The sequence below is a fragment of the Balaenoptera physalus genome, assembly GCF_965194825.1.
Source record: "Balaenoptera physalus genome assembly, chromosome: 13".
Lineage (NCBI taxonomy): Eukaryota > Metazoa > Chordata > Mammalia > Artiodactyla > Balaenopteridae > Balaenoptera > Balaenoptera physalus.
The window spans coordinates 87,231,800-87,249,167 of NC_138892.1; the positions used below are offsets into that span (position 1 = coordinate 87,231,800).

The following is a 17,368-nucleotide window of genomic DNA, read 5'->3' on the forward strand; positions in this document are numbered from 1 at the left end:
ATCTCTGACCTGTAAAGTCTTAGCGCTTTAATCACTTTTGATGCCCTTTCACAGAGAAATTAACAGGTCAATAAAGACCTGTTAGACAAGTCATAGAAGGGGCAGGTAATAAACCAATAAACCAAGATGTGGGTACTGTTACATACCATACGGCAACTCTTGATAATACAGAATGGCTGGAAATTTCAAGAAAAGGCTCATCCATTCTGAGGGAGATTCTATGTTTATTGTTCTCTAACATTTCCAGTATACATTTAGAAATTTAAGAGCAGAGCTGCCATATATGGGATCTGATCAGAGGGGTGAGTGGGGCTGAAATCAGACAGGTTCTTTGGCCAGCAAGCCTTACACCCTGACTTCCTCTAATTCATATATATGGGCTAGTGGAAGCTCTGTTTCAGAGAGAAGGTAATAGAAAATTAACAAATAATCTAAATATTCAATAGTAAGATACTGGTTGAAAAATAAATATAAAATCATTGGGACTCGCCTGGTGGCGAAGTGGTTAAGAATCCGCCTGCCAATGCAGGGGACATGGGTTCGATCCCTGGTCCGGGAAGATCTCACATGCCGCGGAGCAACTAAGCCCGTGTGCCACAACTACTGAGCCTGTGCTCTAGAGCCCATGAGCCACAACTACTGAGCCCGTGTGCTACAACTACAGAAGCCCGCGTGCCTAGAGCCCGTGCTCCGCAACAAGAGAAGCCACTGCAATGAGAAGCCCACACACCACAACGAAGAGTAGCCCCTGCTCGCAGCAACTAGAGAAAGCCCACTCGCAGCAACAAAGACCCAACACAACCAAAAATAAATTTTAAAAAATCATTAAACAAAATCATTAAAGCAATGGTATATATGAATACAACTACATGGAAAAGCAGGTTAAAAATAGAATATAATATATAACCTCATTTTGTGAAAGAAATATATGTAAATACACAGAAATACAAACATATTCTATATATGTGTATATGTATACAGTCATACAGTCTATCTATTTATCTATTCAAGAAAAAAAATTGGAAGACACACCAAAATGTTGACTGCAGTTGTCTTCATCTGATAAGTTTTTGAGAGACGTGACTTTTTTCTTCTGCTGAAGAAAGTGTACTAACTGTGTGTGTGTGTGTGTAAGAGAGAAAGAGAGAGATGGTTATTTTTTATGTGATTAAAAAAAAAGTTAAAACCCCAAATAATGGATTGGGGCTTAAAAAATAACAACTAATAATACCAATAGTTACTTTAAAAGAGATAATTGTGAACTAGAAACCTGAAATAGTGTTTAAAACTACCTGGGCAAGTTAAAAAGAAAGTGTAAATGGTCTGAGGACAAAGTATTATTGACTGTTTGATTTGTCAGTTTTCCAACTGTAATAACTGTGGCTTTATGACAACATTTTCATAAGCCAAAAATAGCTGTTAAAGTGAATCATCAGTTTAGAAAGGTAATTATAAAGTAATTCCACCTCTGATATTGATTGTGTTCAAAAATTCCATTCAGAAGGGTAATATTATATTCCCGTTACTCTAAGCCATTTTTTACTACAACATTCAAAAAGATATAGTGTATAAAGGAATTAAATATTTTGGACTCTGCATTAGTTTTATTAGGAAAATGGGGGAAAGGAGGTGTGTTTAGATGTGGCTTCCTTTCCCTGACTTCTCCCTTTGGAAGAATTGCATTCTGGTTAATCCCTGAGGTAAGAGTCTGAGGCTAATATTTATCAACACATATTAGAGTGTCTACCAGGCATCATATTGGTACATTTAACATTCACACCAATCCTGTAAGATAGGTATTTACCATTTAAGAGACCAAGGCTCAGAGGAATTTCCTAACTTCCCCATGGTCACACAACCAGTAAGGTGGTGGTCCCAAGATTCATACTCAAGACTTTCTGACACCAAAGACTCTGCTCTTTCCAATTAGGCCACAGTTATAACAGTCCATGGTGATAGATTGTATTGTTTTTTAATATTATTCAATCTCCCCTTTTCTATAAGATTATACATCCTGCCCCATTGTCTTTGGTCCTGGTTGTGTGGCCTGCTTCGGCCATTGGAGTGTGAGCAGATGTGATGAACACTACATACTTTAAGAGGCATCATGGGCTTTTGTGATCTCACTTGCTCTTTTCCCTCTGTCATATGAATGTCTCAAATATGGAAGCTCCTTCAATATGGGTCCCAGAATGTGAAGACTCATGGAGCAGAGCTGAGCAGGGTCTCGGCAGCTGCCAACACAAAGCCGCCAATATGTGAACAAAATGTACATTCGTTTTCTATTGTTGCAAACAAATTACCACAAACTTAGCACCTTAAAACCACATTGTATCATCTCACAATTTCTGTAGGTCAGATGTGTGGGCATGGGGCTATTGGATACCGTGCTCAGCCTCTCACTGGGCGGAGATCAGGGTGTCAGTAGCTGTTCTCACTGAGGTTTGGAGTTCTCTTCTGAGCTCACTGGTCATTGACAGAACTTATTTCCTTGTGGTTGTAGGACTGAGGCCCTGTTTTCTTGCTGGCTGTGGGCCAGGAGTTGCTCTCAGTTCCTAGGGGCTGTTCTCAGGTCTTTTCAGTGTGTCATCTTTCATCCTCAAGCCAGTAACGGCACTCTGAATCTCCCTCCTGTCAAGTCTCTGACCAGAAGACACTCTGCTTTTAAAGGGTTCATGTAATTAGGTTAGGTCCACCCAGATAATCTCCTTATCTTCAAGTCAACTGATTCATAAAGAGGAGGTCCCAAGGAAGCCAGCAGGGCCAGAGCCTGTGCAACTGCCAGCTCCATAAGAGGGTCTGGTGTGGCGCTCCTGGGGACCCTGGGTGGTGTGGGAAGGAGCTGGGCGGGAAGGGCCAGCGTCAGGACAGAGGCACACGCAGGGGCTGGACCTGGAGGTCAAGGAGCCCAGCACAATCTGCAAAATCCCTTTTCCATGTAAGGTAACACAATCACAGGAGTAACACCAAGGGATGGAGACCATGGGGGCCTTCTTAGAATTCTGCATAGCACAAAGAGAAAACTGTGTTGAAAGCCACAGAGATTTTGGAAGATTGATCTTTACTGCACCAAAACTGACTAATACAACTGGCTACCTGAAATTGTATGTCTGCGCATATAGAAAAGGGCACACGTATGGACACCAAGGGGGGAAAGCAGCTGCGGGTGAGGGTGGTGGTGGGATGAATTGGGAGATTGGGATTGACATGTATACACTGATGTGTATAAAATGGATAACTAATAAAAAAAAAGATGTTTAAAAAACAAATTAAAAAAAAAGAAAAGGGCACAATTCATAAGGGGCAGCTCAATGAATTTTCACAAAATGAACACACCTGTACAACCACCACCCAGATTAAACAAATAAACTAAAACAAACAAATAGACAAAACCCAGAAAATTATTAACAACACAGAAACCCCTTTCCATTTCCCAGCCCCTAAGATAACCACAATCCTATCTTCTAACACCATAGATTATTTTTGCCTGCTTTTGAAATCTTACAAATGGGTTCTGACTTCCTTCTATTAATACTGTATCTATGAATTTCATTTCTTTTTTTGCATGCAGTTTTAGTTCCCTTCCTGTATAATATTGCATTATGTGGATATTCCACAGTTTCCCATTCTACTGTTGTTGATAGGCATTTGGTTAGTCTCCAATTTTTAGCTATTACAAATAATGTTGCCCAAACTGTTTCTGCTGAGCTTCTCTCTCTCCCTGTCCCTCTCCCCACCCCCCTCCTTCCTCCCTTCCTTCCTTCCTTTTTTCTTTCTTTCTTGCTTTTCTTTCTCTCCCTTTCTTTTTCTTTCTTTTGGATGCCTTTATATCTTAGATCTAACCTTCCCTCTCCCTAAAAAGGAGGGAACCCAATTTCCTAATGTCAATAACTTTCAAAGTTAATGTTTAAGAAACCCTCTCTGAAAGATTATTTGGAAAATCCCAACGAATGGATTCAGACCAAGAATGTAGGGAACTGAAGGAAGGGTAAAAAAACAAGATATGATTTCATACCCTTGGCTTATCTCAGGGCAGAAACTGCTTGGGTGAGACCAAGATCATTTCAGCCATCACTCTGAGTGGAGCCATGCAGTGTAGTGGGGAATGGGGTGGGCCTGAGGCACCATTTAGGGCTCTGAATCGGTTCCTTCTTCTAGGTGATAACATTGGCAAGTCACTACCTCTCTGAGCTTCATTCCCTCCGTCTGTCATGGAGGCAGTGGTAACCTTCCATTGAGATGTTTTGGTTCCTTCTAACACTTCTACCCCTTATTTGGAAAGCAAGAACACATTTTGTCCCAGCCCCAGTGCACCATCTGTTCTCTGGTCTTCTCTGCCTTGCTTGTGCCCCAGAAAACTGGCCTCTGTAGACTGCATCACCTGGTTCTCTTATTGATTTGCTTCGAACTGGGTTCAGCCAATGGAAGGCACTGGCAAGACATTGGAGGGAAAGCAGGGAAAGAGGTTGGATTAGTCCCCTGCACACACACCGCTCCCTCCCTGCCTCACTGTTATTCAGGGGTGGCTGCATTCCTCCCAGGCCACAGCTCTAGCGACCACTTGTCTTCAGACACCTTTGCCCCTCTTCTACTTTTTTAAAAATTAAAAAAAATTTTGTTTTAAGATGTGCCACGTATTTTACTTTATTTTTTAATTAATTTTTATTGGAGTATAGTTGATTTATGATGTTAGTGTTACTTTCTGCTGTACAGCAAAGTGAATCAGTTATACATATACATATATCCACTCTTTTTTAGATTCTTTTCCCATACAGGTCATTACAGAGTATTGGGTAGCGTTCCCTGTGCTATACAGTAGGTCCTTATTAGTTATCTGTTTTATATAGTAGTGTGTATATGTCAATCCCAGTCTCCCAATTTATCCCTCCCCCTTCTTTCCCCCCCAATAACCATAAGATTGTTTTCTACATCTGTGACTCTATTTCTGTTTTGTAAATAAGTTCATTTGTACCATTTTTTTAGATTCCACATATAAGTGATATCATATGATATTTGTCTTTCTCTGTCTGACTTACTTCACTCAGTATGACAATCTCTAGGTCCACCCATGTTGCTGCAAATGACATCATTTAATTCTTTTTAATGGTTGAGTAATATTCCACTGTATATACATACAACATCTTCTTTATCCATTCCTCTGTCGATGGACATTTAGGTTGCTTCCATGTCTGGGCTACTGTAAATAGTGCTGCAATGAATATTGGGGTGCATGTATCTTTTCAAATTATGGTTTTCTCTGGATATATGCCCAGGAGTGAGATTGCTGGATCGTATGGTAGCTCTATTTTTAGTTTTTTAGTCCCTCTTCTACTTTAAACTTAAAGGTGATCATGATTTCTCATTCATTGGTGCTCCACCATCCCTTGTTTTCTTAACCCAGTCCCTATCTCTGTAAACAGTCCCTTTATTATACTGTCTTCAGGCTTAAGCCATTTGAAGTGGATCAGCCTTTCCTGCAATGCCCCTGATACTAGAGGAGGGAGCCTAATCATATTGTCAAACATGATGGGGAACTGGAAACAGTATCAAAAGCTGGAGGCCTACTATGGAGAACAGTATGGAGGTTCCTTAAAAAACTAAAACTAGAACTACCATATGACCCAGCAATCCCACTACTGGGCATATACCCTGAGAAAACCATAATTCAAAAAGAGTCATGTACCACAATGTTCATTGCAGCTCTATTTACAATAGCCAGGACATGGAAGCAACCTAAGTGTCCATTGACAGATGAATGGATAAAGTAGACGTGGCACCTATATACAATGGAATATTACTCAGCCATAAAAAGAAATGAAATTGAGTTATTTGTAGTGAGGTGGATGGACCTAGAGTCTGTCATACAGAGTGAAGTAAGTCAGAAGGAGAAAAACAAATACCGTATACTAACACATATATATGGAATCTAAAAAAAAAAAAGAAATGGTTCTGATGAACCTAAGGGCAGGACGGGAATAAAGATGCAGACCTAGAGAATGGACTTGAGGACATGGGGAGGGGGAAGGGTAAGCTGGGACTAAGTGAGAGAGTGGCATGGACATATATACACTACCAAATGTAAAATAGATAGCTAGTGGGAAGCAGCCACATAGCACGGGGAGATCAGCTCAGTGATTTGTGACCACCTAGAGGAGTGGGTTAGGGAGGGTGGGAGGGAGAGGCAAGAGAGAGGAGATATGGGGATATATGTATAGTATAGCTGATTCACTTTGTTATAAAGCAGAAACTAACACGCCATTGTAAAGCAATTATACTCCAATAAAGATGTTAAAAAAAAGAAAAAAGAAAAGCTGGAGGCCAAAGAAAACCAGGGATTTAAAGAACCAGAGAGATGAGATGGAGAAATGATGAATCGTAGTAGAGTCATGTGAGCAGTTTCTATAGTCTCTGCTAAGTTCTTTACATGCATGGTATTTAAACTTCACAATAACCCTATGAGTTAATATAATTACGTAATCTAGAGGTGAGGAAACTATGCCTCACAGTGGTTAAGTCATTTGTTGAGATCACTCTTTAGTAACTGACAGAGCTAAGATTTGAATCCAGGACCTTTTATCTCCCAAACCCCTGCTCTTACCTAGAACAGAAACTTATTTCTATTGCAGAAACAAGAGCTGTGGTTGACTGCTAGCTTTACATACTTTCAAGACTTAGTATGTGGCATGACTGTGTCTCGAAGACACAGATGGGACAGATAATTTGGAAATATTTAGCAAGTTTATATGAGTTTGGATGAATACAGAGTTGGAAGGTCGCGATGGGAGCAGCTGGCATCTCCTCTCTGCATCACTTTCTGCTCTCAAAGCTTTGGCAACTCCCCATTGACCCCAATAAAATCCAGCCTCCTTGGCCTGTCCTTTAGGGTTCTGTGCAATCATACTGTAACTTCCCTTTGGGGATTATCTCCCCCCCATCACACACTCAACTTGCTCTGATCAAACTGACTTTTTCTTTGTGGTTCACTTGTTTCTTCATGAAGTTGCCTTCTTTCTATTTTTCTCCTTTGAAATCCTCTTAATCCTTTTTGTCCCACTTCAAAGCTACTTCCTCCAGACAGATCTTTTCTTATCACCTCCACCACAAGTTACCACCTCTCCCTCTTCTGAACATTGACAGCTTTGTTTACACTACTTTCTCTGCACATATCATATGCTGCTTGGACTTCTAGTTGCCTACATTCATCTATCTTAGCCGTTAGGAGCTTAGAGGATGGGGAACACAAAGATGAGGAAAACAAAACCCCTGCCCCCAGGGTGGTAAGAACACAAAGGACTGTAAATACCAATGCCTCTGTATATTTGGGGATTTGACTTTAGGCAACTGATAAGAACTGTGGGCAGGTAAAAGAGTAAATGTTCACATATAGTTGAGGGAATCAGGGAGGGTTTCTTGGATAAAAAGACATTTGTATGTACCTGGAACTCTGGTTGGGCTGTCCACCATCATAAGTCGAGGAGGGCATTCTTTGGAGAGACAGAAGCCTAAGACAGCTTCAAAAATGTTGCTTTCATTGTGCATCCCAGTATCTCTGGTAATTAATGAAACTAGTAATAGTGTCTATCGTTTACTGAGTGCTTAACACATGCCAGACATTGTGTTAAGTGCTGTTTGTACCTTATTTCATCTAATTCTCGTAAAAGCCTCTCCATTTTACAAATGAGAAAACCAAGGCCTGAAGAGTTTTGGTAACTTGTCCAAAGTGGCCCACTTAGTCAGTGGCAGAGCTGAAACTTATACCTATATCTAACTGATTAGAAAGTCCAGAAGATGAAATATGAGGCCACATTGCCTTTCTTGTTACAACTTGATATAATATATATTCCTTCTTTATGCATCTACAACCAATATTCCAGAGAAAATTCAAACCCTCAAAGAGGTATATGGAGCCAACATAATCCTCACATAATATTTATAAACTGACATATTTTAAGGATCTAGTTATTTACAATGGATGTCTGAGAGTTCTTTTTAAAAATAATATTTCAAAACAACGTTCCATTTATCTTCTATTATATTGGGGCAATAAAATTATGCCTCTTTAATCTTAGGTACAAAACAAATTCCAAAATGTCTTTGAGTGATATAGGTTTTCTCTTGAAATATTTTCTAAAAATAAAATATGGTCCCACAGTAATTATGTTAATCACCATTCAAATCATGGTCTCTATTTAAATTCAAAACTGTATCTAGTGAGTTAAAAAAGAATTGGTCTTTGATATTTTTATCAGGATAAAAAAATGTCACAGTGCCTCCCAAATTTACAAATGAAATTATAGGATATGGGCGAAATTTACCAAAAACAATGAGCTTCCATTTTCCAGATGCTCAAGCAATGAACATTAACATCGGAGTTTCCTGCGTGCAAGTTATAAACTAGTACAAGCTGAAAAGGAAATGTCAGTATTTTTTTTCTTGTCATAAAACCTTTTTTTCCCAGATGTTATGAAATGTTTCTGTGCCCAGTGTGGGAACAGTAATGAACTTTCATATTAACAAAATATGACCGTGCATCAAGATGTTGACAATTATGTGACGTATAGTCTTCAAGCCCAGGATGAATTGAAGAGGCAGTCACTACATTGCACTGTGTTAGCAAAAGAGCCCTGAAGTAAGGTCAGCTTGAGGACAGATTGCTAGCAAAATCTGCTAAAAAAGTGAGAGAGAGAGAGAGAGGGAGGCTTCCAGGGGTAGATTATTTTCTACCAATAGGCAGAAGGATGGCAGGTGTTCACAAGTGTGGTACCACCAGTTAGAGCGCTCTTTCTCGGGCCTCTTGGTGGATGCCTTGCTTTGGTGCAGAGAAGCAGCTCTGGAGAACTACAGGAAATGTTAGCTTTAGTAGAGACCCCAGTGCTAGAGATTTGGGGGGAAAAAGTCACATGTGAAAGACATAAAGTTTGGAATTGTCGGGGCTTTGGTTCTGTTCAGAATTAAAAGTAGCCAGAAACGAAAGGGCAATGGAAAATGGAGTCCTTGCAGTTTTATCCAATCGCTATTGTATGCATGCATCAACGTATGGACTTTTGGGCAATTAACAAACAGTTTTTCAGATCATATATTCTTGTAAGAAATGCAGAGGTCTGAAAACATCTCCCAGAATGACCACAATAGTCTATTGTTAGACTTGACAGAAATTAGACCATAAAATGGGTAAAAGTTTGATTTGTTTAAACTATTTTTCACTCCCCAGAAAATACCGCCAGCATCATGAACATCAGTGGTCTGATAAATATAATGTATCACACGGAACAAGACTTAGGGTGACCAACTATCCTGGTTTTTCTGGGGCTGAGGAGTTTCCCCAGGACATGTGACTTTCAGTGCCTCTGAAACCACCACTAGCCTGGGGTAGTACCAGGCAAACATAGATGGTTGGTCAGCCAACAATAAGATCAAATGTTTCACTTTCTGTTTCATAGGCTAAATTGATATGCAATTTAAAAGTGCTAAGAACAACAAAAAACAGCTCTTTTATTTTTAAGCCACTAACTTCTATTCCATTTTTTAAATTACAGATTTCTTGGAAAACTAAATGACTTTTTTTTTTAGAAATAAAATAATGCAATAAAATATTACCTTCTTTTATAAACTGAAGATTTTTTTTCATAGCTTATAAGGAGTGATTCAGTCATTTCATTACTTTAAAGCACATGAAAGCTTTTGCTTTAAACATAGAACAAATAAATAAACCAACCCCAAAACACAAAATGCTATGACTTCTGAAAACTAATACACTGAAAGAGAAGATATAGCGATATGGGCGAGAGCTATTGCATTGGTGATGCCCGTGATTCTGACTGGGGCTCTGTCCTGTGACGTGTTGAAAAGAAGAGCTCAAAGAAGCTGAGAAGCAGTGTTGTATTTGGGAATACAGCAGGTATCTGCACATATGGATTGATGAAAGGAAATGATGGGAAAGGTTGAGCTGTTCAATGCCACTTCCTCGCGCTTGGGCCTCCTTGACAGAGGACAAGCTGCAATTGAAGTGGGAAGAATAGGGGGATAGAACCTAGAAATGCACACCAAGACCTGAAGATCATCCTTTTTTTTTTTTTTTTTTTTGCACTTAAGAGCAGGGCTTTGGGCAATTCTGTTTATTGCATTAGAATTTAATAATAGCTGAGTGGTTTTAAAAATACATTTTAGAAGGAACATTGCACTTGTTTGTGATTCATGCTAATTTAAAATATAAGGTGTTTTCTATTTTCATTCCTTGCTTTTATATTGTGCTAATTGTACCTAAATGGAAAATGTTTAACTTTTGTCAAATGAATGGAGCTGGATACAAAGCAAGATGGCAATCGTGGTTTTGATTTCTTTTAAAGGGCATATTTTACATTCACCAAGAAAAATTAAGTAAATTAAATTTACTAAATGTTATTAGTGTAAGTTATTTCCAGGTTGGAAAATAACAAATTTTAATTTTATTTTGTATTATTTCCCATTTCTCTAAAATGAATGTGCATCATTTTTAGAGTAGAACTAATAGTCTTTCAATAAACATTCTTCTTCAAGAAAAATGAAACATTTTGATTACTTTCATTTTCTCTATTAGAGAAAGTGATAAATTAATAAGCATTTGACTATTGCATACAAATAAAGAAGAAAGCATGATCAATACCCTCAAAAAGTGTAAAATATATCAGGAAAGGCAGACTGAACCTGAAAAAAGAAAATCATAAATATTAGATTGTGATAATAAAAGTCAATGTTATTCAAGGTCATTCATTAAAAAAGCAATCTTAGTATTATTTTGTGCTATGTACTACATCATACATATATTGAAAAAAAATCACTGATTATTAGAATCTGCCTGCATTTTAGAGTACAAAATATGTTCTAGAAAGTGCCCCCTTGCAAAAGCTTTATACCTAATTTCCCAAAGCAGCATTTAGTCTAAAATAACCCAATTTGCCCCAAACATTGATGAATGCTCAGCCTATCTTCAATCACTTACAACTCTCCATTTGTCATTCATCTCACTAATAGGTGTCTGTGTTGAATCTCCTTACTTATAGAGTCAATGGAAAACCAAACCAAATGTAAAAGGAGAAAAGGACCACATCTGCAGAACTTTAAAATCATCTTTGGATTCTAATTGGATCTACTTTGATTACAATTCTAATCATCTGAGTCAGTCATTTTCATTTTGAGCTGAGATAGATCACCCATAATGTGATACTTCTCTTTACTCATCTGTAAAATGGAAATAAAGCTGATCACATAGAATGAAGGTGATGCTATCTCTTCCACTTGCTGAGAAAAATTACCTTCTCTAAAAAAGTCTTTGTGGGAAAATTAAACATCAAAACAATCATAATGATTGGCCACTAAGTTTTTAAAGGATAAGATAGTCTTTTTTTTCCTCTGCACCCAAATAAATGGAAACATAAAAAACAAGAGACTGTTCCCTAAACAGAAGAACCGAAAATAGTTTTTCACCTTCCCTAAGAAATCAAGCTTGTTATTGTTACTATGGCAACAGGTTGTCAGTTGAAGACTAGAGTTTCTCTGGTCTGCCTGATTATTGAGCAGAAGGAAATAGAACATTTTATTAGTATTATTTTTATTTTAAAATAAATAATCAATGTCTTTATGCTCTCAAATGGTTGGAATACAGGTACAGTAATAAGAACCACACTGCAAAACAAATTTGGGCACTAAATAAGGGAGCTAGGCTCAAGGCACAGAGTATGCCATCTGTGACCTGCTGGTGATCTCTTGGTTGTCTTGACTGGACTCTAAGTCCCTTCACTTGGCCTTGTTGCCCTCTCTCTGGTGGGAAATACTTGGTCAGTAATAACGTGTGAATGAAAATCCATTCCCTCACCAATCAACAAGTACTTATTGAGTGCATACTACATACCAGGTACTATTTCAGTACCTGACACAGTGTTTGAATAAATGGACAAAATTACTACCTGGGCTCACATTCTTGTGGTGGAAACAGGCCAAAACCAAACAGGTAAACCCATGAATAATATCAGATAGTAATAGCAGCTATGAAGAAATATAAAGCATATTAAGTATTAGGAAGATATTTGAAAGAAGAGGGAAATCCTGAAAAACTAAAAGCTTCAAGAAAACCATAATATTTTAACTTACCTATAACTAGGCCTGATAGATGTAGATTACATATTGCATATACCAGTACATCAGTCATTTTCTTTAAATGAATATAGATTGAATAGGACCCTCTATGTGTCAGGTACTCGGATCATTGCTGGGAAGAGTGAGACATGGACACAGATCTAGAGCTTAAAATATTCAAGGCCCTAATATTGCTAATGGAATCCCCAAATTTGAGACCTCCAATTCTTTTAGGACTCTATATTTTGTCCCTCTCTTGAGTAAATTCCTTAAAGTTTTCCAAGTATGCTTTATTGCTCTAAAAAATGCCTTTGGGGTATTTTCATGTAGTTTCTTACAGAAAAAAGAAGGTTCAAATTTTCACTGTCTAGCTTAACCATTTTACATAGAAAGTTCTTTTGTGGAACTCATGACTTTGGGAGGTAGTAATGGAAGAAGATATACGTGAATTTTGAAAGAATTTGAACAGTTTTATGAACGGCAGATCCATTCCTAGCAACTAAGAAAAGCTGAAAGGTTTGGAGTGTGCATTCTGCTAAGGAGCCTATAAAACAGAGATTGCACTGTGGGATGAAGAGAATTGGGAACGGCATACAGTTAGGAAGGAAAACCAAGCCCTCCCTTCCCTGCTGAGGTTGTGCTGGCAATAGATGACAGAGCTGCAGGAACACTGGACCACCCACTGTGTCAGTTCCTGTGTTCTTATCTGACTGTATTTATTCTTTATAGTCTCATAAAGGACCTTGCACTGACTTGGCAACTTTGCTGGACAACACGTAGGCGTTATATTTTTATGCGGCCATAAAACAACTGCAGCGATTGCGGTAAGCACACTTATCTGCTTTTTTCATGATCAATGTTGGGCATGGATTATAATTGTTGCTTTCTTTACCTGGATTGAAGATCATATTCTGCAAATAATTCTAAGGCGCTTTATGAATACTGTATGCAGCCAAATAGAAATGTTTGTTTTACAACAATAGCCAGGGTTGAGCAAAACAGGGTGTTCACACCGATCTCTTGGGAAATCCTGATTCTAGAAACTTGCACAGATACATTTCTAAGGGTTACAAGCTGTTCCTCCTCTAAAGTTTTTTGTTTGTGTGTTTGGGTTTTTTGTTTGTTTGTTTTGTTTTGTTTCAAGTACTTGTTAATCTTCAGACCATCAGGGTCACGTCCTATTGTCCTTGAGTTAATCTTGCTATCCCGGATTGGAACACGACTGTATTGTGTCAGGTGCCTTTGAGAAAGAACCTCATCAAGCTGTAACAGTTGACAGAGTTGAGACCTACAGCATTTCTGATGAAACCTTAGGAAAAAACTATTCACCTAGGAGCTTGTCAGGCTCTGAGCCCTGTGCCCAGGCCTCTCTTTTCCACTCGCAATCCTCCACGTACGCCCATTAATTCTCTTCACACAGATGCATTTGTGGTCCTTTCCAATTCAGAGAATATTGCAATAGGAGCACCATTAGCACGAGTTCTGGGTGGTGGAACACGGTGTTTCAGCCCATTTCTTCTGACAGTACGGCCTGTACCGAGGCGGGCAGCGGCAGTCCTTTGGAAGATCCTGCCAGTGGGTTAATTAGTGGCAGAACCCACATGTGCCCAGGGGATATTATGACATTTTCCCTCTGAAAGATGATTTCTATTTACATTCTAAATTCTGAAACATTGAAGTCAAAATGTTAATAAGCTAATGAGCCTGACTATAATTTTTTTTCAGATTTGGAAACTGATTTTATTACATTGTAGAATTAACACATTCTCCTTTTCCTTCTACATTAATTAATTTATTTTGAAATGTACAGACTGTGGAGATTGTGTAAACTGTAATTTACACCATCTCAGCATTGCCCTGTGCTTGCTTCAGGTTTACAGCATTGATCTGCCTCATTCAAGTTTCCTTTGTTTTCCTTAATTTCCAGCCATGCCTGGATATGGGCTCTTTTGCCTTTCTTTTTTTTTTTTTTTTTTTTGCCTTTCTTTTTTATTTATTCACTTCCACAATCCAGACCAAGGCTCAGCTCTTTCCTTTAGCTGCCATTTAGTCCTCAGAAGAGCCAGGCTCTGCTTTGACTTTTGAAATACTTGTCTGCCTTCAGTACTTTACCAGTTTATATTATTTTGGTCAGGTCATCATGACATACTGCATCATTTCTTAAGTTGTTTTCTTACATCCCTGCCTGTAATTCTATTTGATTAGATATAAGTGGCAGAGTCACTTTGGCCTTACATTTGAATAAAATCTGCTCTCTCTCAAGCTGTGTGTGTGTGTGTGTGTGTGTGTGTGTGTGTGTGTGGTGTGAAGCCTGGTGGTGGGGTGATGGGGTGAAGAAGAAAAGCTGGGGAGAAAACACTCTTATGCCTGTGGTATCAGCAGCTTCTCCCAATCCAAGGAAGGATTTGAAATACACCCTCAACACCCTTGCCCTTCCATTCCTGAAAGACTCTGGAATCGAATTGGGCAATCTCCTGTTGAGATTTCCCAGAAAATAGGGAGGTTCCCCAGAAATTGCTTACAGAGCAGCCCGGGTTTCTCTCCAAATCTAGGCAGTCTTGGGCTGCTTGGCAAAAAAAGCAGAGAGATTTCTGGAAGTAGGAATTTGCTCTGGTAATGCCCCACACCTGTCTAGGCTGTTTTTTTTTTTTTTTTTAAATTTAAATTTTATTTTAAATTTCAGGCTATTCGAAATGGTTAATTTTTCAAATCTCCTCGGGAACCTGTATCATGTGGGGAGGAGGGGAATAATGGGCAAGAGAGGGATGATATAGACGTTCAAATATGATTGATTGAAAATGTATGGAAGTGAGCAAGTCAAGCTCTTTCTTTTCATTGACGGTGAATGATCTGTACACAGTAGGCACTCAGAGAACATTTAATTTAAAAATATTTAATATTTAATGTTTATTGCTTACCAAAAAAGCTTTTGGTGGGGATAAAAATATATATAAGCTAAAATGTTTTAAAGTAACTTCCAGAACTCTGTAAAGCAACCGTCAGGCAGAGGTGGACTAACCAGCACTCAGCAAGACCCAAGAAAGGGATGGAATGAGGAAGACAGGAAAATCCTGCTTAGCACGTTCTTCAGGGGCCACTGCCTGGGCAGTGAACACGCATTTCCAGTGTTCCGTCCTAATTTGGTTTCATGACCCCAGGCTTTGAAGGGTCACCTTGAGAGATGATCTCAGCCCCAGATGCCATGGTCACTGACCTGGCATGACCTCTCCCACATCTGCGTAGGCCCCTGAGCTAAGGAAGTTTTCGCACTCTCGGATCCCAATAACTCTGTGGGTGTGCCTGTCCTGGTTAGGATCTTCCCGCAGGCTCTTGTTCTTGCTGACCCACGCCTAACAGGAAGCATGAAATCGGGCAGAAGCTATTTGCCTCTGTACTGTACCACATCCCTCAGCCCGCCTCTCCTGTACCCCAGGAAGCATGTCCCCTGAAGGTGCAGTCTGGCCAAGTACCAATGCCAATCAAACCAGGACAGAGAGAAGCTGGGAAGTTTCTGTCCTCTCCTAGTCCTCCCACCCCAACCTCAGCAGATGAGGTCTGGAGTTAGTCTTGCAGATGTAGACAAGAGATCCAGAAATCTGGGGGTAATCACTATGTGACCTGTGCTATACCAGGCCCTTCTGTATGTCTGCGTTTACGCCTTGGACTTCTGTTGAACGCGTCAGTGTCCTGACGTCCCTCCTTACCCTCAGCTCGGCTGGCTAGCTGGGACCCGCCACCCTGCCTCACTTTTACTCAGCCCTGTTGCATTGTCTCCAGTCTTTCAACAGACTGACCACATGGCTCCACTATGAATGCGTGGGTCCCACTCCCCGAGTCCTGCTTCTCGTTGCTTTGGTGCTCCTGTGGGTATCTACCTAGACTGGACGAGAACTTGATGCAGCCACACTCACTTTTGACTGCATATTCAGGCTATTGGCTATTTTCTGGGAGGTCAGAGCCATAGCTGGGTCAGTTTTCAGGATTGTAGTTCTTGTTTCCTCTTCTTGCCTACTGGCATTTGCCACCGAGGTCCCAGTATACATTCATGCATCTGTGTGCAGGGTAAGAGCACACGCCCTTCTTTTCTGCCTGTTAGAGCTGTTATCTGACACGCTGTCCAGACCTCATGCTGCCCCTAGCTGGCTGTAGTACTCGCCAGTCCTCTCCAAGCAGTCTGGCCCCGTGGTCCTGACGATCCTAGCTCCTCTCCTGTAACTAGTTATGTCCTGGCGGGACAGAAGGTCCTTTCAAGTCATTATTGTTCTTAGTGATTCTTTTACTTTACCAGTCAGCATCCTGGTTTATTCCATCATCTTCACATGACCAGGTGAATCTGGCCAAGTTGCATCAATTTACTGTGCTCAGTAAATGTTTGTTGCCAAGATTTGCCCAATTATGGTGTGCCTTGTAAGTTGTGCTCTCTCTAAGAAACTCAGTGAAAATGAACTGAGCTAAGGCAAACAAATTGGGTGATAGTAAATGGCTTTAAAATGGGTTTATGAAAAATATCAACAGAGAGTTCCTTTATATAGTTTTCTGGTGCATTCCTAACTACTGACAGAGATAGAGAGACAGAGAAACAGTGTCAAGAACATTACTGATAGACAGTTAAGCAGACAGAATGACAAAGTATATTTAAATCAATAGGACTTGATTTCCGAAGTTTTATTCAGTCACAGCTAGTCAGTAAGAGCAGATTAAAGGAAAGCTACATTAGAGACTAATTTGTGTATCACAGATGAAAATTTCTATATTCTCCTTAAACCTCCAACTCCATGTCCTCTTAATGCTGGAATAAAAGTAAACCACTGTCAATCTCATCCTCCATTTCTTTTTTTTTAATTAAAATTTTAAAAATAGAAGACAGTTTGTTTACAATATTATATTAGTTTCAGATATACAGCATAGTGATTCAGTATTTTTACAGCTCATACTCCATTAAAAGTTATTACAAGATAACAGCTGTAATTCCCTGTGCTATATCCTCATTGCTTGTCTATCTTATATATCATAGTTTGTGTTTCTTAATCCCCTACCCCTAATTTGCCTCTCCCCACTTCCCTCTCCCGTTTGGTAACCATTAGTTTGCTTTCTACATCTCTGAGACTGTTTCTGTTTTTCACATACATTCATTTGTATTATTTTTTAGATTCCACATGTCAGCGATATCATACAGTATTATAATGTCTGTACACTGACTTCTCAGCCTTTTTCTCTGGGATGCAGTGTGGTGAAATGGGGGGATGAATATGGGTTT

General features: G+C 39.4%; 1 protein-coding gene across 7 annotated transcripts in view; it reads left to right on the forward strand.

Moving 5' to 3' along the window:
- LMNTD1 (lamin tail domain containing 1) overlaps positions 1 to 17,368 on the forward strand; it is a 437,115-nt gene that overhangs the window by 288,287 nt on the left and 131,460 nt on the right. For 3 of the 7 annotated variants that reach the window (XM_082419814.1, XM_082419813.1, XM_082419815.1), the window contains one exon: positions 12,851 to 12,935. The exons of the other annotated variants lie outside the window; for them this stretch is intronic. The gene's annotated coding sequence lies outside the window, so the exon portion shown is untranslated. The remainder of the gene's footprint in view (positions 1 to 12,850; positions 12,936 to 17,368) is intronic. 7 annotated transcript variants of the gene reach the window in all.